The following is a 14328-nucleotide window of genomic DNA, read 5'->3' as shown; positions in this document are numbered from 1 at the left end:
TGTCCCCTCTCTGATGTGAGGTTCACGGGGATAGGAAGATACCTGCGAATGCAGCAAATCCAGCTTCAGAGCTGAAAAGATGTGGCTCTTCTTCCCCCGCTTCATCAGGTACGTGAGAGGTGAAGAGCAGGCGCCCGGTCTCCGCGCAGCCTGGCACCGCCTGCCCCGGCTGCATCTCCTGCGGGCCTCGGGACAGTTCATGCCAGGGAAGAGCCCCACATTTGGCTGCTTTATCCCTGTGCTGCTTTTCCAGCACTGATACAAACCACTGCACTATTGAATACATACTGGTATTGATCTTTATTCTTTAGTGCATCCCGGTATGCATGTATGCAGGGATTGGTATCGGACTACCAATAGCTGTATTTCTTGAAAACTGGGCAAGGGAAGTCTCTAAAGACATGCTTTTCTAGCTGTGCTTGGTGTTTGCTGGTTAATTTAACTTCCTACTGAAATGTTTGTTTTTACCTTTTATTCTGGATGTACACAGAGACACAGAACAACTTTGTTTTTCTTCTGAAGTAAAGATCCTTGAAGTAGGGTTTGTCTGACAGCTACATGTGCTCTGCGTGGAGTCAAAGTGTCAAAAGCCTTTGGTGCTTAGAAGTCCCAAGCATCTTTTTTAACTTTACTGGTAAGAAAAAAAGTGCTTCTGGGAAAGTAACTCTAGAGTTTGTTCAGTGGCTGTTATGGGATTCTGTTACTATCATCATTCTGCATCAGTGTAATCTAGAAATACTGTGACCCTGGATTTGTATACACAGTACCTAATTTTTTTATGCAATAGATTCCACTAATTGTCAAATTTCCCTTCCTGACTACAGAATTATTCCCTGTTCTTCTGACTTTGGAACATGATGCTAATGAGACTAATGTATGTGAAGTGTGCCATAAAACATTTACTAGTGTAAACGTAAGTATTAAGCACACGCTTAGGAGGGGGATGGCATTAGTATAGTTTAACAACCAGCTTTTGTCATCTTCTGGACTCCTGCACTGAAAAATACCTGCGTTAGAAATACTTCTGACTAAATCATACTTATGAAAATAAATGAACCAAATTAAGATTTGGATATGCTTCTTCTATACTGCCTTCCAAAGGAAACAAAGCTTGTGTGTTTGTGCTACCGACCTGTCTGTCTTGCAGAGAGCTTTTCTGTTGCCTCAGGAGCTTCTGAATCAGTTATATATACACAGCCAAGGCAGGCAGAGGAATGAGTCAAGCGCCGCTGTCTGCCAGCGTTGGTCCTGAAGCCGTTTGTTTAGTTCTCCAGCATCCAAGGCAGCGCAGTGTGCGTGCAGCTGGCTGGGAAGGGCGCAGGGATGGGTGGCAGAGCCGAGTGACACGGGGAGGTGGGTGAGTCTGTCCTGCAGTCGATGGCATATTTTGGAGGATGGTCAACCACAAAGCTTGAATCTGTTGAAATAATTTAAAAATTCATTACTTTTTGCTCCTCACTGTCCCTGAGTTGGGGCCATTCAATCAATCCTCCACTGAGGGTCTCCCAATGACTCTTTTTCTTCATTTATGTGAAATAGCTTGTGTGCACTGGGAGAGATGGGTAAGTGGATGTGACACTCATAATGGCTCTGGCTTTTATGTCCCTTAGACCTGTCTGAACCTAATAACTTTATTGCAAGAGCCTGTCACAAAAATAAATCCCATTCTGCACATCCTATTTTTACAACTTAGGAGATCGTTTCTTGTTAGAACTTGCTGAGTAAGTAATGTGCACTTAAAATGCCTGTATGTACCTAAATATATAAATTGTAATGCATATTTTTGATACCCCCAGTTGTAAAAAAATATAAAGCACAACATTTCTGAGAAATAGTTACTGGAAATAAGGTAGGAATTAAAAACAAAAAACCTTTCATGAGGAAATTCAATGAGTTTTAGAGGTTTAATGATCAGAAATACAATTTATGAGAATCCTGTGTTCTGAATCTATAAGCATAAAACTGTACCAGACGGCATTAGGTCTTTTAAAATTCTTGGGTAATAGAAAATGGTTTTCTGTTTCATGTACTTCACAGGGTAGATACAATTGATTTAATATTGATAATGCCTTTTGCAAGAAGACATGTGCAACTGAATCAGCAAAATAGGACCTAAAATAAGCAATCAATGAATGGAGCATGATTAGGAAGTGACATTATGAATAGCAGTCTGAACACTTGCTTTCTTTTAAGCTTGTTCATAATCTTTACAAAAGCCAAATGAAGATCAATTCATTTCCTGGTGAAGCTTTATTTCTGTGAACGGAACTTGAATGAAGCTTGTTTGAAGTCAATAGCTTTAGTTTGTGGAATTATTTGTCATCAGTTCAGAAGGATATGGAAGTCTGTGTTTTTCTACTGAGATTTAAAGACTGAACCCAGTACGGATATACGAGTAAAAGCTGAGGAGCAGTAAATTTGGCTGGATTAAGGAAACTTGAGCACGCTTGAACCTGCCTGGGTGCACACAAGGTGTGTGCGGAGACAGCAGAAGATTGTAACATGATTTATAATGTATTGTGTTTTAGTCACGGTGCCTTGCAGCCCAAGCCTCAGTAAATCATTCAATCCAATCAGTGCACCACTGATATATAAGAATTTACCTCCCAGGTTTTCAGCTGCATCGATACAAAGTACATAGCGGTTTTCTGTGGAGAGGCAGAGCGTGTGCTGGGCTGGGAGAGGGTCTGTGAATAGCTGCCGGCTGCAGGCAAAAAAGAAAAGTCAAGTCTTCGATGTGTATTAATTAATGTGTTGAATTTGGCTGTGCAGGTGGGAGATGATTTTTTGTGTTAGGTTTTTACTGGCTCCCCACGAGACCTGAGACAAAAGTCAGCATTCATAAGGTGAGGAAGGGAGGGAAGAAGACTCCTGAATCTTCTGTTTGTGTGGCTTTTGGGTGTTTGCTCATCTTTAGCAAATATCAGATGTGGCCCCAAACCTCTGGTTATATATAGATAAATGACAAGTGTGTATTGGTAAGGTGTGGACCACGTATCACTATGTATTTCCATACGTTTACTGCTTTTTTTGGTGTCTGCTCACAGCAAGTATATCATAGCCATTGCTGCCTGAAAACGTACCTAATAAGCCAGTCTGTATTTACGGCCTGAAGTTGCACTGTGTTTCTGTCTCCTCTGGGAGTTGTTGGTTGTGGCAGGGTGAGAAAGGAGCTGACTTCCAATGCGTTGGCCTTGAGATACTCCTGTTAGTATTTCAGTTGCAGCAGCAAACAAATCTATAGTCTTAAATCATGTTGTTTGGGTTTAAGTAATAGTAAAAGACTTTTCCAAAGTGTCTGTGCTAGATAGCTGTGAACCTGTTGTCATTTGGATATCTGTAGATAAAGGCAGGCGTTGAATAGGCTTAGCAAAAAAAGAAAAAAGGTCTGATACCTAAACTACGGGGCACACTTGAAATTCCTCACTATACCACCTCCAGCTCATAGTTAAAAATTACAGACAAGCTTTTTGATTCTTAACCCTGTAGCAGTTCAGGTTGTGTTTGGCTGTATTGGGTTGGATTCCTCTCTGAGCTGCCTAGTAGGTATGTGAATGGCGTTGTGTTTTGTACCCGCGTAAGCTGGATTACCTCTCTTCTGCATGCTCGGACTCTGCGCCTGTGAGTTTGGTCTCCCAATGTTGTCTCTCTTGTGTTTTCTTTGTGTGTGCGGTGTTGTTCCCCCCCCCCCCCCCCCCCGTCAGAGGAGGAGAGTGCAGCAGGTAAGAGTATAAAATCTAAAATTCATCCAGGAGCAACTTTAACCACAGAACAGCAGTGGTGGTGTGTATCTTTATCTGTGGAATGGAGAGAAACTTCTGGCATGTTGGAGTGTATGCTTGGCCACTTGTGCTTCTTGCAGCAGAAAACAATTATTTCATGAAAAACAAGACTACAGACAATGTGGCCAGTCATTGCTTTTGAACTCCGTCCCTAAATACCTCTCCAGTCTTCAAGAAGCTTCTCACCCTCTCCATGCTTAATGTCCCCTGCCACTAACAGGGGACAGCAATATTTTTTAGCCAGTTAGTTGAATTCAGTTAACTAGTAACCAAAAATGGAATACAAGTAGAAATGCAGACCTAAATCAACCTCATCCTTTATTTTACATCTCTTTGGTATTGCTTCTGACTTGCTTTTTTTCCCAAACCAAGTGGCCCACGTCTGTTACCCAGCGGTAGGTGGCTGTGACCTTGGTGAGCAGTGTGCGCTGTGCGGGAGGGTTGTGGTGGTGCTGGCTCCAGCAGGCTCCTGCCGGGGCTGCAGAGTTCCCTCTGTTCAACTTTCACCATGCAGAAATTTGCCACGCAGGGCTGAGCAACACCTCTCTGCTGGAGCTGGTCCAATTTTGACAGGTTATGTAAACTTAGGAGGTGATTTCTGTACATAACGGAAGAGGTTGTTTTAAAACCTCTTAATCTTGCCAGTTCATAAACCAGTCAGCAGAGTGGATCTGCTATTACCCAGAAAAGTTATCTCTAAAAATCAGCTATTTCTTTTAAATTCATCACTTTTATACTACCTGTTAGAGCAGTAGCATTGTTCCACCCGGTGTTCAAGGCAGCACAAGCGTTAGCCACTTTTCTTATTCACTGCCCTAAATACATACAGCGGATGTCAAAATCTTGAGTTTCCATGAGATCTATTCTAGTAAGAAGCTGGGAAGGTAAGGCCATGTAGGAAGGATTGAATATTAAATTTGGTGGGCAAGGCTTATGGCTGTGACAGTTCTATACCAATGTACCAAAGCAGAGCTGTGGAGCTGTTTGTGTAAGGCTGCTGGGTGCTTGCTGCCCCAAAGTCGCTGCCCTGAGAGATGCTGCCAGGGCAAGGGTTCGCTTCCCAGCAAGTGAACCCCAAAAGTAGCAGCGTCAGTTACACCTGACAGCGAGATACCCCTACCTTGGAGAGAGGGGTGGGGTAAATTGTCCTTTGGCAATGTCAGTGTCTCTTTGCTGACCTCAGAGGAAGCTTTTTTCTGCCTTTGACTGAACATCTCTTAATCAGCCACATCCACTGTTGTGCCTGCGTGATCGGCTACATGAGCAGCTGACACCTCTAATAGAGGGTGTCAAAACATACACTGTTAATTTACAGTTTTACATTACTGCCTTTCATCTTGTGACCTCTGAGCACTTAGAAGCCTGTAATGCGGAGGGTTTGGTTGCCCCGTTGTAGCAGAGTCAGCGTTCCCGTGCTGGCTGGCGCGGTGCTGCTCCTTCCTCGGTGGAGGCGCAGGGGCTGCTCAGCACGGTGCTGGTGAAGTCGAGAGCAGGCTTTGCTTTGGATCCGCGCCCCCCAGGAGGTCAGGGTGCTTCTCACCTTGATGACATGATGCCTGTCTTTGTAAAACGCTATAGACAGCAATCTTCAAAGCTTGTTCCTTCAGTCCATGCCTATTTTGACAATATTCAGCATTCAGCTCTGTTTGGAGTAGACCGTTTTCTAACAAACTGACAAAAAAAACCTCAAATTTTCTTCCTGTCTATTGTGCGTTGCCTGGGATTACAGATAGGTCAGCAGTCTGGCAGAGCCAGTGTTGCAGGACCTGTGGGTTTTGTTGCTGACTCCCACTGACCTCCTGTGGCCTTGGGGTTCACCATCTAATTTCTTCATTCCCTTGTTTAAAGAGGTGATATTAACTTTGAGTGGCATCGAGTAGTACTTAAATTATTGGTGTCTTAGTTAAGAGGAGAGCAGGCTCCTTCTCCTGAAGACTCGACAGACCTCAGAATCCCCAGTTCTGTGGATTTCCGTGGTTTCCAGGGACGCCCAGGCTTGGTCCCAAGGGAGGTACATTTGCCTCCTTGCGATGTGGCCCCATGGGATGAAAGTACTGGTCTGTGTCTAGCTCTACCTTGTCATGCTGTATGTTGTCCTCGTGGGACTGATGAGGAGCAGGCAAAGAGCCCAGGGGCTCTATGCAGGAAGCAGAGACAGTGGATGTCATTACCTGAACTATTCTGAAAGGTGTATACCTGGTGATAGGCACCAAAAGGCTGCCTGTAGGGCTGTAAACCATACTGTGTTAACCTGCTGCTGGGACCCTGCTACACCAAAACAGTCCTGGTACCCTCTCTGGATAATGGGTCGAAATTTATAGCATGTCTTGTATGGGGATTGCTCTGACAGTGCAGCCTCGGGAACTAAAGGATCAGAGCTTCCTGTGCACTGAGAGATGTATTGATGATTCTTTTAGTTGCAAGACAATGTTTGCTCCAGCTTGGCTTTACAAGAGCTTAGCAAAACAGCAATCTATGTGACAGTAATTTAGGGGAGAATTCCACTGAACGTGCAGAAATTCTAAACTGGTTTTCTTTTATGCACCTTTGCTTTAATGTTGCAATTCCATATATCATTGTAGGAGATGTATCTGAAAATATACGAGCTTATTAAGTTGAACTCTCTCTTGTGCTGAACCACATTTTGTAGAAAAATCTACAAAATCCTGTAAAAGCTCTGCCAACATAGTTGAGTACTTTTGCAAGCCTAACTGTTTTTAAGGACCATAAGTAACAAGAATCATTTATTCTACTAATCAAAAAGAATATTTGCCTATTTAAATATTCAAACCCTCAAGCCTTATACAAGAATGAAATGTCAGCGAGGGATAAGCACGTTAGCTGGATTTATTTTGTGTGATGGCCAGCAAAGAAATGATTAACAACTAACTTCAAGAGCCAGATTTGGGAACTAGTCGGTGCTCAGAATTAAAAAATAAGGGAGGAAGAAAATCTAGCCACTCTAATATGTAGGAGAGGAAGAAAGCTGTGAAAAAGCTATCATTGAGATCTTTTATGAAGAAGTGTGGTCTCCATAATCAAAACCACTAAGATCTTTGCCTACTTTGTCTCTCTCCACAGGCAAGTTGGAACAGGGTTGTGCCCATTTTGTGCAACCTTGCAAGTAGCATGGGTTTTCATGCCTACTTCTTTCTGTCCAGTTCGTGTCTATTTATTATGGCTGATCACATACAAGAGATGGAGAGGGTCTAGAAGGGACCCCCATTAGTAACTACAGGGGTAACTTCATAGGATGCAGAAGCAACAGAGCCCTAAAGATGTGGGGCGTTCTGCAGGCTCAGGTGTTTGCCCTCCTTCTTGGTTCTTGATGTTGGCATCCCAAAAGGGCACATAGAAGGGATGTGCTTTCTGGTCCTTTGTGCGGTGCAGGAGAATGGTGTGTTGAACAGACCTAAAGGGCATTTCTTCAGAGATGAGTAATGGTGTGGAGTCAAAGCGAATGATGATGTAGCCGTTAGATAGGTACGCTGGTGATCAATCAGCCTGAACAGCTGTCAAGGCTAGCTCAGAGGGCTTCTGCTGCTGGGACCCTCTGCCTGTGGCAGCCACTGCAGCGAGTCCAGCACTGGCTTGTGGCCATTGACGCATCCCTTAAGTTGAGAGCAGAACAGAGCTCCTCGTGCTTCCAAAACCTACCTTGTGTGATGCTGCCTAATGCTTTCCTGTGCCAGGCCTTAGTCAGACCAATTAAATTGTTCAAACGTTGCGGGAAAGCAGCCTACTGTTACTGTGTTGACCTTTTCTCCAGTGTGTATTTTTCATACTCGACATCCATGCAGAGCCTGCCTGTCCTGCCTGACAACACAGAGGCTGTGCGTGGCGTCCTGTCCTCCTGCGCTGGAAGAGCAGGATGGGGAATGCTCCCCCTTTGGGCTGAGGGGAGGGCACAAAGCTATGGGCAGCCCAGGGAGGGTTGAGCATCAGCAGGGAGAAAATAGGAAAAGAACTTACTCTAACAGGATAGAAAGGTCATACAGCAGACTTTTAAGTTTCTGATCTGCTGGTAATTCATTTTTGGGCTGTTGCATGCATTATTCTGCATCACCTCTTCATCTGTCAAGTAGTGACCGTTCCTGCTGTGGTGGAAATGGGAAACTTAAAGCCAGCACCACAGGTAAGTCTCCAAGTAGGGTGTGCTATTCTTCTCTTAATGTCAACAGTCATGTTGCACTGATGTTGAAAATCAATAGGAACTGATGTTATCTGGTGCTGTCTTACAGGGTGGGACTCGTGTCATGGGGATTTTCAGCCTGCTAGTGGCCTTTCCCGCTACACGAAGTATATAAAAAGTTTTGCTAGCTTGTCTTGCTTATTGAATGTGTGACACCGTAAAACTCTCCCGTGCTTTGTGAGGCACTGAACAGAGATGCTTCTGTGCATACAAGGATGCTGCGTGTGTAGAGGCGGCTGGCTGTCTTGGTGGTGACAGCGGTGGCGTGGGGCAGGATGCGTGCCGTGGCACGAGGTGAACGGATGCAGCGTGACTGCCCGAACTCTTCCCATGCCTGCCAGCTGTTCCTGGTAGGGTGAGCTCTGCCCTGCCTGCAACACAGGCTCAGGAGCTGCACCTTCCCTCCGCAGTCTGCAGCGGTGGCACCTGAGCCTGGCCCGCGGTGGCTGGATTCCCTTTGCTGCCTTTCTGCCCCGCGTGTTTCGTCTTGAAGACTTGCCTTCCTGATGGTCTGCGCTGGGACACGCTGCCCAGGGGGTTCCTACCGGAGCATCGTGCGCCTGTTGGGCAGGCTTGCAGGTTTGTGTTGGATCAGGAACATCAACTGCAGCTTCTTTGGGTGGTCTTGAAATCAAGGGCAGGCAAGTGGTGGGGGCTGGGACCCCGCACAGGTATCACTGCACTGCCTCTGGCTTTCCCTCAATTTTTGCTGCTGTTCAGGTACTGGTTAGCTGCGTGTTTAAAAAATAACAATGCAGCTTGGGGGAAGATGCAGCTGTATCTTGGCAGGCTTTGATGTGGCTTCTGCTGTCTGGTTTGGGCACTGTGGTCTTGCCCAGTACCCCTTTGTGGTGCTTGTCTTGTGCTGCAGGGCATGTGTGAGCACTTCCTTTTATGTGAAGGTTTTGTTTTTTGTTAGCATTTCTTAACGCCTTCTCTTTGGCTTCACACCTGCATCTCATACAGCGAGGATCTACTGTGTTGAGTGTGGAGTTGGAAACGACCTTTGGAGAAGGGTTTGTGCTGATGGGGCTGTTGCAGAGATCAGCTTTGGGGCATTTGCAGACCAAAGGGACAATAGCCAGATCTGCAAGAAGCAGCTCTGCGAATGCTCCAAAATGTGCCTGGGGTATTGCTGAGGTAGCACCAGCCTGGAGGAAAACAGCTCCTGGCAAAACTGTTGTGTCTGGTTCTGTACAACGCAAAACTGTCTCTCAAAGCAGATGGTGAATGTTTTGCCCTCGTGTCTTAAGGCACGGGGGTGTGAGGCTAGGTTTTTCTCTGCCTTCTTTAAAACTGTGGATTAAAAGCACCATCAGGGCTCTGCGTCTTCAGCAACAGATAGTTTTCCTCCAGTGGTGGTTTTCTTAATATCTCTTTACCACCTGATATTCCCTCTTGCTCATCAGTGTCTGGATCTTGACAAAAACCGCTGCATTTTATTGCACCCCCATTGTGCAGTTGGAGAGATGGCTTCAGACAGCTCCAGGCTGGATGAGCGGTGATGCTTTACAGGCATGAGGAGTGATTCATTAGAAATACATCATTAGGAAATTCAGGTTACTGATGGATCACTTTCAGACAGCCTGTTGAAGCCTACTTTTTGACAAGATCCAGGTATTACCCTTAAAACATTGGGTGTATTTGGGACCCAGGGCACATCCATCCAAAGCAGACTTTTCAGATTTATGGAGTTCTGCTTTCTCGCTAGAAACGAGAACAGCTATACTTTCTGCTTAATGGTTTTTAATCTTCACTTAAAATTTTGGTAGGCATATTTATATATGGATTGGGGAGGAAGGGCTCGGAGACAGTACAGCAGGGACAAATTAGGAAAAAATGATGGTCTTAATGATTTGAGGTTCTGTGGAAAATGGATGCGTGTGCTGTCAGGAGTGGATGACTTGAGTGAGGCATATCTGCTACATTCTGCGATAACTTCTAGAGTCAGTGATGAATACAGTCTTTGATGCAGCATCTGGGATTAGTGGTTACTGGATCTCAGCACTAGCAATATTTCTGCTTTTGGTATCTGGAGAGGAAAATGCCCTGGGAGCAGAGGCAGCTGCAGGGCTGTCCAGCTGCTCTTGGACTTCTTCTGTGGGCTAATGTCTGTTACTAGTTTTTTCTGGAGTACAAGATGACAGTCCTGTTCTCAATGGGTAGGGCCTTTGAAAGAATATGATGTGTTATTGTCTTAAATTGTTGTGTTTCTCTTGTTGCTTTGATTTTTGTGAAAGGTGCTACCTGACGGTGCCTGCCATGCATAGGAGATGCACCGTATGCAGCATATCGAGTCACAGCATAGGCATACAAATCTGCTGCTAGCTCTGTGCCGGCGTGGCTTAATCTGGAGCTGAAGGATCAGGCTGCTGCGACTGACGGGTGCCTGCTCTGCGCTAGGATCTGTCCGTATTCAGGCGAGGTGCGCTGGTGGCGGTTTGTACTGGGGCAGCGGAGGTGCAGAGACCACCTGAGGTTGGTTGTCAGCCACCTGATAGCGGACCGTGCGGCTCAGGGTGGTTGGTACAAGATGGAAATAGCTTTGTGCTCCAGGAGCCAGTTGATGTGCATTAATTAATAGAGTGGATCACATTAAATCACGGAGCAGAGAAGCGTTTTGAAATGTCACTTGCCATCTTGTGGCCTCCCCGTGCTCCAGGAGCGCTTGCTGTGATTCCAGGTTATTTTTCTGCCGCGGGATCACGAAGCAGTAAATGACATGATATCCCTTTTCTGTCACCCAGACAGCCAATAAACATCCTAATCTCAGTTGCTGCACTGAAGAGTAGATTTACAGCTATGTGGTGGGCATAAAACAAATGATCAGAGGATTCAAAGGCAGCCTCCTGCAGCAGACAGGCATAGTAGCAAAACGTGATTTTTTTTGTTTTGTTTTAAAATTTGTTGACTTGATTAATACAGCCTGACGTATGGCAAGCTGTTCGGCATAAACTCAGATGTATTTTCCCTCCCCCCCATCTCCCCTCCTCATCCTTCATTTGTTTCTGAATGGCTTCTTGCATAAAGAAGTCACTGTGAAAGATACCCCCTGTAAATATGCTATATTTCATGTGCTTCCTTGTGTGTTCTCCTGATTGCAGAGTTGGGCTTTTGTGTAAAATAAAGATCTTGGATCCGAGAAAGGTGCAAGTGTCCACAGTGAGGTAGTGTCAGGTTCTCTGCACCCACCTGCCTTCTCGCTGGACCAAGGATGGAGAAAAACCCCATTAAACCCCATTCTCCTGTACTTAAGGACAAGCAACACTTCCCAATGAAAGCTCAGAGAGGTCCTTAACTTAACCCCCCGATGCCATACGTTAGTAAGACGAAACTTCCTGAGAGTTTTGTCAGCATGATTTAATGGGACATAGTCAAGCATGATTTAATGGGGCATAAAATGCATCTTACTCTGATATCCTATTGATCTAAATGAGACACAAAACTGTAAGGGATCTCTTTCTTTTTGCTATTGATTCATGGTATTTTGATATAAATCCTGCAAGCAGGTGCCAAACTACGTTTATCTGAGGAGAGCAGGATTTAGTGGGGAAAATGTCTGTGTAACCTGTGCTAATTAGTTTACAGGTGTTGGCAAGTAGCTGGTGGTGTGCGCTTTACCAGTCGAGTGTTTCTTGCCTACCGAAGAGGGAAGTGTGAGGGATCAACTGCAGTCTACTTGAATTTTCTCCCATTTGTGCTATTTTCTGATGTAAAAGGCCAGGTATTGCCCTTTTGTAAACTGGCACAGTGCCTGTGTCTGGCAGCGCTGCGTTGGGTCCGCAGGCTGATGTGCGCTCTGCTCCTGAGCACCTGGTACCGGGGGGGGCAGAAGTTTCTGAAAGAAGCTTTTGGTAATGATGGAAAACTGGTAGTGGGCAAATGTCAGTTTAAGAAGAGGTGCTGGTCTTTAAGTCTATGAATTTCAATGAATTTCAGTACATGACACCAGCAAAGATATGTTGTGTTGGTCTCACCATTGTAATTTTTTTTTCAAATGTAAAAGTTTTCACAATGCATGCAGTTGTTGCTTTGGAAATCCAATTTTACTGGACTCAGAGTTGCTTGCAAGCAGACTGGCCAGGGTGTGAGCAGAGCGTTAGAAATAAAACCTAGGATCATCCTCCTAGAACACATGAGGAGCTGCAGAGGTCTTCCAGCCTGTGCAAAAATGGATTTCCTTTGGTGTTAGTTCAGGTTCTGAATAAGCTTGGCAAAAACCTCAGCACAACAGGCTTATTCTAGAGCTTCTCCCTACTGCTGGTTAGCCTCAAATCCCCCTGAGGATGTTCTCGAGTGTCACATTTATCTCTTTAATTGCAAGTCCCCGAAGAGACAAGCCCACGGTCTGGGCCGAGGACGGCAGCTGTGCCAGAATCGAGCTCTGGCTGTGTGTGTGTTCCCTTTTGGATAATTAGCCAGTCTTGAATCCTGAGTCTAGATGTATTTTGGCCTGGGAGCTGAATTTGGAGGGTGCTGTCTGGCGATCAGCCGAATGCTTTCTCACCAGAGTGATGAGCCGGGGCAGGAGGGATGATACCTCAGATGTGGTCTGGTAGCTGGCACATTGCTGAAGTCACAGGCATGCCTGGGGACTTGTCCCTGAGCCCTTCGTCATTGCTCCTGCTGGGACCCAGGCTCAGTGCTGGCTGGCTGTGCCATTCCTCTCTGCTTCACCTGAAACACTGAGCACAGCAGAGTCTGGATCAGTCCCTTTTTGTGTTTAAAATGCTTAGAAGGAAAAACAAACCAGCCAAACCGCTTCCCATCTCTTGTGGTCAGTATTCCTGCTGTTTTAACAAGTTCTCTGCTGACCCTTCTAATTATGTTTGAGATTGAGCTCTTCTCCCCCCTCCCCGGCCCCACGAGAGCACAGAAGCACCAGGTGTTCTCCTGCACGAGTGTTTGTCGACACGTCAGCTCGTCGGTAATGAACCTCTGCGCTGGAGCCTGGGGGCCGCAGTCCGATAGCACGTGGCTGCGGGCAGAGAGCTTCCCTCAACCCAGCTGCTTTTTGCACCAGAGAGGCCCACGTGAGGATGGCTGGCAAACTTGAGGTTAATTTGTTTTCAAATTGCTGCCTTCCCCACTCCTGTGGTCGCAGCCAAAGCCACCAGAGAGAGCGCGGCGTTTATGCGAAGCCTTTGCCTCCTCCCGCCTGCCGATAGAGAACTGCAGCTCTGCGCGCACGAGCAGTGCGGGTATTTGAGGTCCCCTCTCCTTCCCTGACTTCTCTCTTCTCCCCGTATCTTTGCTCACCTGTCCTCAGCAACCAGGTGAGGAGAACAGTGATAAGAGGAGTGCAGGATGAATGCAAATCATCAGCACGCGGACCTCAGAGGATTCAGTGTGAATTTTCCTCCAAACCACTTTGATCACAAACTGAGTTCTTTGTTCCCCAGAAGTGTGCACCATGGGGGAGGCTGCCCAGGGGTGTGCAGTCATTAAAAGGAAATGCTCTTGATCCCATGACCGCTATTCCTTCAGTTTAGCAGGTGTCAACATATATATAGAAAGCAGATTTTTAATCTCATAGTCTGTTTAGTTTAACTTTTGTGCAAGGATTTCAGAATCGGTTGTCATTTCACCCCATTGTGACTGTTCATTTTAAAGAGAGATCTGCTTCTTGGAAGATACTTTTTGGCATTTGGTATATTCCTGTTTGTAGAGAGCTTGGATTGCTTTAGGGTATGCAACAGTTAAATCAGGAAATGCATCCTTGTTTTCATCCAGCATACTTGTTTAACTAAAGAAGATTCATAAAGAACCGTGCTTCTGTTAAAATCTTCATCTCTTGTGTGTCATTTTGGAGTCTAAAGAATGCCTGCAGTTGCCTAAGAAACACCCAGTACAATTAAATACAGAGTCGTTGGCGAGTCAATGAGCTTGAAGCTACGCCTGGATATCGTTCCTGCGTTCGTTCTTTCTTTGCTTATCTGGGCAGGATTTACTTGGTAAACGCTCATTGTAATTCTACGAACTCTGCTAATGTTGCATGTCTAATCCATCATGAATGGGGAGAGGGAGCAGCGAGGCTCGATTTCTTGCTCTTCCCTTGCACGTATTTATTATAGGGAAAGATGGAGAATTTAAGTTGCTTAAATTAGTTAAAGATAGCCTGTTTGCTTTCTGCAAGTGCTTAATTAAGGCTAGGCTTTTATTTAGGGTAAAGTGTGGCATAAAACATCATCTGCATCTCATTGGGAACTGCATGTGCTCCTCGAAGAGCTGTGGGTTACCTGAAAGATCTCTTCTGCTTAGAGCTGCCACAATTCTGCTCCGTGTGTGTCCTCGGTTGTGATGCCTGATGTACTCACATAACATGAACCTGTTGCTTGCCAGGGATGAAGCTGG

General features: G+C 45.7%; 1 protein-coding gene across 3 annotated transcripts in view; it reads left to right on the top strand.

Moving 5' to 3' along the window:
* Positions 1–14328, top strand: part of GALNT17 (polypeptide N-acetylgalactosaminyltransferase 17) — a 210236-nt gene that overhangs the window by 63617 nt on the left and 132291 nt on the right. The gene's annotated exons all lie outside the window — the stretch shown is intronic.

The sequence above is a fragment of the Anser cygnoides genome, chromosome 18 (assembly GCF_040182565.1).
Source record: "Anser cygnoides isolate HZ-2024a breed goose chromosome 18, Taihu_goose_T2T_genome, whole genome shotgun sequence".
Lineage (NCBI taxonomy): Eukaryota > Metazoa > Chordata > Aves > Anseriformes > Anatidae > Anser > Anser cygnoides.
The sequence above is the reverse complement of the archived record's forward strand: the minus strand, read 5'-3'. Positions and strand labels throughout refer to the sequence as shown.